At 43.5% G+C, this 10118-nt stretch overlaps 2 long non-coding RNA genes across 2 annotated transcripts; both read right to left on the bottom strand.

Moving 5' to 3' along the window:
• Window positions 1-4227: 4227 nt before the first annotated feature.
• Window positions 4228-5074, bottom strand: LOC144584789 (uncharacterized). Its single transcript, XR_013539230.1, has 2 exons — window positions 4994-5074; window positions 4228-4778 (listed from the first exon to the last, which is right to left on the bottom strand). It is a non-coding gene; the product is annotated as an uncharacterized LOC144584789 (long non-coding RNA).
• A 1766-nt stretch (window positions 5075-6840) lies between these two features.
• On the bottom strand, window positions 6841-9727 carry LOC140702711 (uncharacterized). Its single transcript, XR_013539229.1, has 6 exons — window positions 9362-9727; window positions 9195-9254; window positions 8260-8979; window positions 8095-8170; window positions 7928-7987; window positions 6841-7712 (listed from the first exon to the last, which is right to left on the bottom strand). It is a non-coding gene; the product is annotated as an uncharacterized LOC140702711 (long non-coding RNA).
• Window positions 9728-10118: the final 391 nt, after the last annotated feature.

The following is a 10118-nucleotide window of genomic DNA, read 5'->3' as shown; positions in this document are numbered from 1 at the left end:
GCCCATTTACCCTTGAGAATCCCCATCCTTCACTTCAAACCACTTTCCGTTTGTTTTACCTATACGTTCAGAGACATATTTATTATTTAAACATATGCTCCGTAATTGGTTAGCAGCACCATAAAAACTGCACACAAAGCCCCAAAGAAAACAGATTGGTGCAATTAAAGGCTCAATGGGACTCAAATCAGCCTGGCCAGGTGAAATAAGAGCCTTCCGATGCTTGTAGAATTCAACTCGGATGAGCCGGGTGGAATGAGGTATCTCTGGCTTTTTCTTCCTGGATGACAGAAATGGGGAAGAGCTTTATAATGAGATTGTTACCCTGGCACAGAAATCCAGATAATTCGAATATACATTAGGTCTTTAATCTGCTTCTTTCAGATGCTTCAGCTAACAGAGGTATACAAGAACAAAGAAAAATATTCCTTTATCACCTTGATTCCCCCCCCCCTTCCTTTGGATACAAAATTAAAGCCTCAATTACACTGGTTGACTTGAATTCAATAAAAGGATAAAGCAATGAGGAAATATCGTGTGTGATCACACTTGAAAGGGTGGCTTGACTGGGAACAATCTCCGTTAAAACGATTCTTCTGCCCATGGAGGAATCATTCCAGCCACCTCCACCCCCAAAAAAGATTAGCCCTTCTGTTGGACCAAAGAGATCATTTTGGACATGACTCAGGGTCGGGTCAAACACAGCCCCGTGGTGTACGGTTTCCCACAAGCCTTAAATGTTTTCTGTGCAAAATCATGGAATATGAAAAAGTGAACATCCTAAAAGATGGTTGTTGTGGGTTTTCCAGGCTCTTTGGCCATGCTCTCAAGGTTGTTCTTCCTAATGTTTCACCAGTCTCTGTGGCCGGCATCTTCAGAGGACCGGAGTAGCACTCTGTGCTCTGGTGCAGTTTGTTTGGGAGTTGAACATTTATAGCCGCTGGATCAGCTTTTGTCCTTTTCAGGAGATGGGTGATTATGGTGATCAGTGTGTTTTTGTTCTGGGTGTATTTTTGTGATAAGGAGGAGAGATGTTGTGGTCTTTTGTGTGTAGTGATCCCCAGTCCTTGTGGCTGGGTAGAATTCGTTAACCTTTTGCAGGCTGTATTTTTCAGTGCTGGGAGCCAATCCTAAAAGATGACTTTATTACCACTAGCTGTGCTGGTGGGGATTCTGGGCATTTTAGTTCAGGAACATCTGGAGACCTAAGGCTGGGAACCACTGGCTTAAATAAATTCCTTCCATTGAGCTTGTTACTCAGTGGACCACATTAGCTCAGTAAACTACATTTTTACTGCGAATCAGAGGTTATATCCCCAGTAAACATTTGCTTAGAAGCAGAAGAGGTGGGTGTCTCTTTTACAAGCTTCATAAGAAGGCAATTATTTTTATCATCAAAGGAAAGTGACAGAGCAAAGGTGATAAATTAATCTGCATTTTCCAGATGAACTGCTGGAAAACCATTCGTGGCAAATGATTTAACCAAAGCACTCAGGAGTAAGGGAAAATTATTTTTTTAATTCACTTATTATCTGACATAGAGTGTTGGTGTATCTTTTAGAGATTATAATGCAATAAAAAAAGCACAATTAAAAAAAAACTTTAGCTTTCTTCTATGGAAACTGCTACAGGAGACAAATAGCCGTGCAAATCTGATGGAAACTCTATGCGATCATCATCAGCAACAATAGTAATGTGTGCAAGAGCACCTTCTTAGCTGTATATCTTAGCAGGGATTTGAATCCCATTGTTTGTTCTTTAACCATCCTTCCTAAGTTGTAAGTTGAGTTTCTGAGAATGAACCATTTCAACATTTTTCTTTAAAAAATAAAACTAGCCTTGCCATCATCCAACTCCCTGAGATTTCAAGGACAAAAACTAAGATGCAGGTCCTTGTGATGTCACAGGGCAGCCCTTTGTGATGTCATAGACTCGGGGCCTTGTGATGTCACAGGTTGCTCTCTTGTGCTCTCCCAGAGGCAAGACTCAACTCACTAGGCCAGTAGTCCCCAACCTTGGGCCTCCAGAGGTTCTTGGACTACAACTCCCAGAAGCCTTCACCATCACCTCTGCTGGCCAGGATTTCTGGGAGCTGAAGTTCAAGAACATCTGGAGGCCCAAGGTTGGGGACCACTGCACTAGGCAATATGCCAACTTAGAGCAAGAGTGATTTTGCTCTTCGGCGCTACAGCAGCAGTTAGTGAAAGTGGGTCTCAAGAGATTATTGGACTACAGTCCGCAGCATTACTGGGTCTACTGGTGAGGAATAATGAAAACAGAAGTTCAACAGCATCTTGAAGACCATTTTTGCTTGCTCCTGAGCTAAAGGGTCCAGCTCTCTTATCAGGCTGTATCCCTCCAGAATGTTGACTAAGACACCCATTAGCCCTAATCAGCACAGCCAATTATGGGTTATCCTATGGATTTCATGCCAGCAAAGATCTGGAGGACCAAGATTTACGCAACCTTGGACCTCCAGAGAAGTCTCTGCTACCATGTTATCACTGATCTACCTATGAAAGAGTTGGGGGACTAAGCACATTTTTGGAAGAACCTTGTTCTTAAATATAAAGCCAAATATCAGTTTACAAAGTACAAAATATGTTGGATTCTTGAAGGAACCCTTTCTAATCAAGGCAACGATCATAAAACACTCCTCATAGGGAAATCTATGTTATAGAGCACATTAACTACATGTCCTGGAGGTCTCTGTGAAGTTGAACACTCTAGATATCCAATTTTAATTACTTAATGTTATTTTTTTCCCCATGTCTTAGCTACGCCACCCAATATGTTCTCGAAATGCAGGTTTCGTTATTTTTCGTGTTTGAGCAAAAGCAAAGATTCCGTGGAAATTCACTCTCTTTATAATGGCTGAAGAGGAAAAAGGTTCTCAGCACCAAAATTCCATCTAAGGTGGAAACTGAATCAAATGAGGAGGGTTTCCAATCTTCCACAGAATGAAGGAGCATCTAGTTAGTTTTGTTGACCTTTGGTTCCCGCATCTGCATTGTTTTCTAGGTTGGTTTTCTGTTCCACTTAATATATTTCATTTTTAAAAAAATCTGCACAGTGCTTTCTGTTCTGTAGCACTGTTATGAATACAGTAAATAAATATACAAATGTACCCATTGGGACTTTTAACCATAAAAGTCCTTATATATTCTTAATGTATCCCTCTTTGTTTGGCAAAACGTATATATTGCAAGTCTAGAGCATACATAACTGTCTGTTTCAGCTTTATTAAAGAACAATGGTGAAATGATGATAGCTTAGAACTGCAGCGGTGGAAGGGACCCAATAGATCATCAGGTCCAGCCCCTGGTCAAGGAGGCACAGTGGGGAATCAAACCCCCAACCTCTGGCTCCATACCCAGAGGTCTAATCCACAGAACTTATTAAATTTAAGCTCTATTGCTATTATAAAAGGACTGGTTATAAGGATAAAACTCAGAGATTTTTTTAAAAAAACTTTAAAAACCTTTTAATACCGACAAAACCACTAAATGTGAAAAGAAAAAAAATTGAAGCCATCCAGTAAAGGCACCGGCCATATTGGTAATTTATGTGTTCATTAATAAATGAACACAACATCTCTAAAACAAAGGTCATAAGCATCTGGAATTCATTAGTCTGATTATTGGAAAATGAATTGTTTATTTAATTAAACAGAATTGTTTTCATATTACATTATCAGTATTATCATTCCATTATGATTTCAATGAAAAGGATAATGAATTATATTAATAAATACTAAGGGCAGTTCATTTAATTATCGAAACTGTTAGAAAGCAAACAGCTTCAGCATGACTTGAGTGATGTATTCAATGAAGCATCAATAGATCCATTATGAAGTCACCGTGTTTGTCACTGTCATTGTTCTCATCATTGACTTTCAAGTTGAGTCTCAAAAGGGATTAGAGGAAGTCAACCTTTTCCTTGAAAACCAACTTTTCAGAAGATTTCCCTTGGCCTCATGTTCAGTCCTCTTCACAGCTGCACAATTTCCATTTAATTCAGTGGGGCGTGAATTTGCTTCTGCACGAAACCCATGGATAGGCTTGCAAATTCTGCGAGAATTCTTTAATTACCATGTTGACTAGGAGATTTGGCCAAACACCAGAGAACGTTTCGTAGCTCTGTCTTAACCCGGACTGGACATTTAAGCACAACCCATCTAGAGACTGGCCTCTCAAACTCAGAAAAACGACAAAGACACAAGAGAAGTTGTTTAAACCACCACAGCTTTATTAAAGAACAATGGTGAAGTAGCTTAGAACTACAGCGGTGGAAGGGACCCAATAGATCATCAGGTCCAGCCTCTATCAAGGAGGCACAGTGGGGAATCAAACCCCCAACCTCTGGCTCCATACCCAGAGGTCAAACCCACAGAGCATATCCAGCAGTGAAGCCTTCAAAGCCATGAAGTTTGTGGGCTTAGTCTCTTTCAAATTGTAGCCTCTAAAACACCCACAGTTTAGCTCTTCTTGAGTTCCCAACCAAGGTGGGGCAGCCCAAGAGGAAGGCAGTGCAGAGAAGGCAAAAACCCGTTAACCTCCAAGGCCAATTTGGGTTGAACAGGGAAAAATTCCTTCTCGGCTCCAATAGAGGCAACCAGCTGTGCCTGCACTGCCAGGATAAAAAGTGGGGGAGGCATTCCATCAATCTCTGGATTGTGCCCCTTCATTTCTATTCAGTCATCTGATTCTCCCCCACCCCACTCTGCAGCCCAGGGATCAATCTCACCACCAGTCTCCCTCGTTGTCTTGGACGTCAATCTGCAAAAGAAGAGACCAGCACAAGCCATGGAATCTCATGAATGTAGAAGATTCCATACTTCCATAGAGAACTCCATGTCATAACCCCCATGCCAACGATTGCCCAGATGAGGTCAGAAGCCATCTTGAGACACAGTCTTCTGACTTCCAAGAGGATTTCCATGAGAAATAATGGATCTTTTGTTGAAGCCAGTGTCACTGTCATAATTACCTACCTCACCAAAAAGACGTGATTTGAGGTGAGATTGTCTTGGCCTCTCAGTGAAGTATGGAACCTTAAAAGAGCAGAATGCAACCCTGTCACATAGCTAGATTGCGGACAGTGAACGTCCCCAAATGTCTACAGCATGCACAGTAGAAAAAAATGAAGAATAGGGAGGTGGTCACCTCTACTTGATGCATAGATCCTATCTGGACAAGGTCTTCTACGTGTCCTCATCCCAAGAGGACCCTATACTAAACAGAAGACAGCTCTGTCAATGCCTACATCATGGCACCAGTTAAACAATGGTGAGATGGTCAACCCCTATTTGACAGCCACTCACCAAATTCTTGCTTTCTTTATTCATGGGTCATATTCACGTCTGCTTCTTCGAACAAGATGTTTTGGAGAATGGAAGTTGGATTTCCATGATGAACAGAATCCTGGCAGCAACCCAAAATATACTTACCTTCCTGTAAGATCCATTGAGCTCAGTGGGCATTACCTGCATGGAACTAGGTAAACCTCAGAGAGGCTGTGATCCCTGGGAGTGTCTAAGGGCAAATGAGCCAGATGCATATGGTGGGTTGCAATATGACCCAAGAGGATGTGAACCATTGTGAGGTGGGAGCTTCATGGTTGGTTGTGGAAGCTTCATCATTGGTTTGCCTCCATTGTGACAGAGGAAAGGAGGTGGGTGGGAAGGATCAGGAAGGAGGCATTTGGTGGTGACCATATATGGTCAAATGATGGGCAAAGCAAGCAGGCTGTGATGAGTTTAATTCCAAGTTAATTAAAGCTGAATCATACCTTCTTGGCCAATGGAATTCGGATTCCCACGAAGAACAGAGTCCTGGCAGCAACCCAACATATACTTACCTTGCTGTAAGATCCATTGAGCTCAGTGGGCCTTACCTGCATGGGGCTGGGCAAACCTCAGAGAAGCTGTGATCCCTGGAGAGTCTAAGGTCAAATGAGCCAGACGCATGTGGTGCAATCGGCCTATTGTTGTGCACTGTGATGTATCTCACCACCAGTCTGCCTCGTTGTCTTGGACACCAACCTGCAAAAGAAGAGATCATCTCAAGCCATGGAATCTCATGAATGGAGAAGATTCCATACTTCCATAGAGAACTCTACGTCATAACCCCCATGCCAACGACTGCCCAAATGAGGTCAGAAGCCATCTTGAGACACAGTTTTCTGACATCTGGGAGGATTTCTATGAGATATAATGGGTCATTTGTTGAATCCAGTGCTGCTGTCATAATGACCTACCCCACCAAAAAGACGTGATCCGAGGGGAGGTTGTCTTGGCCTCTCAGTGAAGTATGGAACCTTAAAAAAGCAGAATACAACTCTGTCACATGGCTACATTGCAGACAGTGAACATCCCCAAATGTCTACAGCATGCACAGTACAAAGGGAACAACAGGGAGGTGATCACCTCTATTTGATGCATAGATCCTATCCGGAGAAGGCCTTCTTCGTGTCCTTGTCCCAAGAGAAACATGGACCCTATACTAAACAGAAGACAGCTCTGTCAATGCCTACATCATGGTACCACGCAAACAATGAAGAGATGGCCAAACCCTATTTGACAGCCACTCACCAAGTTCTTGCTCTCTTGTTTCATGGGTCCTCATCACTTCTGCTTCTCCAAACAAGATGTTTTGGCCAATGGAAGTTGGATTTCCACGAAGGACAGAATCCTGGCAGCAACCCAAAATATACTTACCTTCCTGTAAGATCCATTGAGCTCAGTGGGCATTACCTGCATGGAACTGGGCAAACCTCAGAGAGGCCATGATATCTGGGAGTGTCTAAGGGCAAATGAGCCAGATACATATGGTGGGTTGCAATATGACCCAAGAGGATGTGAACCATTGTGAGGTGGGAGCTTCATGATTGGTTGTGGGAGCTTCATCATTGGTTGGCCTTCATTGTGACAGAGGAAAGTAGGTGGGTGGGAAGTATCAGGAAGGAGCCATTTGGTGGTGACCATATATGGTCAAATGATGGGAGAAGCAAGTAGGCTGTGATGAGTTTAACTCAAAGTTAATTAAATCTGAATCATACCTTCTTGGCCAATGGAATTCGGAATCCCACGAAGAACAGAGTTCTGGCAGCAACCCAACGTATACTTACCTTCCTGTAAGATCCATTGAGCTCAGTGGGCATTACCTGCCTGGGACTGGGCAAACCTCAGAGAGGCTGTGATCCCTGGAGAGTCTAAATGAGCCAGATGCATATGGTGGGTTGCAATATGACCCAAGAGGATGTGAACCATTGTGAGGTGGGAGGTTCATCATTGGTTGTGGGAGCTTCATTATTGGTTTGCCTTCATTGTGACAGAAGAAAGGAGGTGGGAAGTATCAGGAAGGAGCCATTTTGGTGGTGACCATATAGGGTCAAAGGATGGGCAAAGCAAGCAGGCTGTGATGAGTTTAATTCCAAGTTAATGAAATCTGAATCATACCTTCTTGGCCAATGGAATTCGGATTCCCACGAAGAACAGAGTCCTGGCAGCAACCCAACATATACTTACCTTGCTGTAAGATCCATTGACCTCAGTAGGCCTTACCTGCATGGGACTGGGCAAACCTCAGAGAAGCTGTGATCCCTAGAGAGTCTAAGGTCAAATGAGCCAGACGCATGTGGTGCAATGGGCCTATTGTTGTGCACTGTGATGTATCTCACCACCAGTCTGCCTCGTTGTCTTGGACACCAACCTGCAAAAGAAGAGATCATCTCAAGCCATGGAATCTCATGAATGTAGAAGATTCCATACTTCCATAGAGAACTCCATGTCATAACCCCCATGCCAACGACTGCCCAAATGAGGTCAGAAGCCATCTTGAGACACAGTTTTCTGACATCTGGGAGGATTTCTATGAGATATAATGGGTCATTTGTTGAATCCAGTGCTGCTGTCATAATGACCTACCCCACCAAAAAGACGTGATTCGAGGTGAGGTTGTCTTGGCCTCTCAGTGAAGTATGGAACCTTAAAAAAGCAGAATACAACTGTCACATGGCTAGATTGCAGACAGTGAACATCCCCAAATATCTACAGCATGCACAGTACACAGGGAACAACAGGGAGGTGATCACCTCTATTTGATGCATAGATCCTATCCGGAGAAGGCCTTCTTCGTGTCCTTGTCCCAAGAGAAACATGGACCCTAAACTAAACAGAAGACAGCTCTGTCAATGCCTACATCATGGTACTACGCAAACAATGAAGAGATGGCCAACCCCTATTTGACAGCCACTCACCAAGTTCTTGCTCTCTTGATTCATGGGTCCTCATCACTTCTGCTTCTCCGAACATGATGTTTTGGCCAATGGAAGTTGGATTTCCACGAAGAACAGAATCCTGGCAGCAACCCAAAATATACTTACCTTCCTGTAAGATCCATTGAGCTCAGTGGGCCTTACCTGCATGGGACTGGGCAAACCTCAGAGAGGCTGTGATCCCTGGGAGTGTCTAAGGGCAAATGAGCCAGATACATATGGTGGGTTGCAATATGACCCAAGGGGACATGAACCATTGTGAGGAGGGAGCTTCATGATTGGTTGTGGGAGCTTCATCATTGGTTTGCCTTCATTGTGACAGAGGAAAGGAGGTAGGTGGGAAGTATCAGGAAGGAGCCATTTGGTGGTGACCATATATGGTCAAATGATGGGAAAACAAAGCAGGCTGTGATGAGTTTAACTCAAAGTTAATTAAATCTGAATCATACCTTCTTGGCCAATGGAATTCGGATTCCCACGAAGAACAGAGTTCTGGCAGCAACCCAACATATACTTACCTTGCTGTAAGATCCATTGAGCTCAGTGGGCCTTACCTGCATGGGACTGGGCAAACCTCAGAGAAGCTGTGATCCCTAGAGAGTCTAAGGTCAAATGAGCCAGACGCATGTGGTGCAATGGGCCTATTGTTGTGCACTGTGATGTATCTCACCACCAGTCTGCCTCGTTGTCTTGGACACCAACCTGCAAAAGAAGAGATCATCTCAAGCCATGGAATCTCATGAATGTAGAAGATTCCATACTTCCATAGAGAACTCCATGTCATAACCCCCATGCCAACAACTGCCCAAATGAGGTCAGAAGCCATCTTGAGACACAGTTTTCTGACATCTGGGAGGATTTCTATGAGATATAATGGGTCATTTGTTGAATCCAGTGCTGCTGTCATAATGACCTACCCCACCAAAAAGACGTGATTCGAGGTGAGGTTGTCTTGGCCTCTCAGTGAAGTATGGAACCTTAAAAAAGCAGAATACAACTGTCACATGGCTAGATTGCAGACAGTGAACATCACCAAATATCTACAGCATGCACAGTACACAGGGAACAACAGGGAGGTGATCACCTCTATTTGATGCATAGATCCTATCCGGAGAAGGCCTTCTTCGTGTCCTTGTCCCAAGAGAAACATGGACCCTAAACTAAACAGAAGACAGCTCTGTCAATGCCTACATCATGGTACTACGCAAACAATGAAGAGATGGTCAAACCCTATTTGACAGCCACTCACCAAGTTCTTGCTCTCTTGTTTCATGGGTCCTCATCACTTCTGCTTCTCCGAACATGATGTTTTGGCCAATAGAAGTTGGATTTCCACGAAGAACAGAATCCTGGCAGCAACCCAAAATATACTTACCTTCCTGTACGATCCATTGAGCTCAGTGGGCATTACCTGCATGGGACTGGGCAAACCTCAGAGAGGCTGCGATCCCTGGGAGTGTCTAAGGGCAAATGAACCAGACGCATATGGGGGGTTGCAATATGACCCAAGGGAACATGAACCATTGTGAGGTAGGAGCTTCATGATTGGTTGTGGGAGCTTCATCATTGGTTGGCCTTCATTGTGACAGAAGAAAGGAGGTGGGAAGGATCAGGAAGGAGCCATTTGGTGGTGACTATATATGGTCAAAACATGGAAAAACCAAGCAGGTTGTGATGAATTTAATTCTAAGTTAATTAAACCTGTATCAAACCCTCTCAAGCCATGCCCAGTTTTTATTCTTTCATGTTTCAACTAGAGAGGGAGATTGAAAGAGAGATAAGTGGAGAGTGGTCCTTCTTTATGTGAAATTCAGGGTTTTTTTTTATTTCCAAGCAGATTT

Source organism: Pogona vitticeps, chromosome 14, assembly GCF_051106095.1.
Source record: "Pogona vitticeps strain Pit_001003342236 chromosome 14, PviZW2.1, whole genome shotgun sequence".
In the NCBI taxonomy this organism is placed as follows: Eukaryota; Metazoa; Chordata; class Lepidosauria; order Squamata; family Agamidae; genus Pogona; species Pogona vitticeps.
The sequence above is the reverse complement of the archived record's forward strand: the minus strand, read 5'-3'. Positions and strand labels throughout refer to the sequence as shown.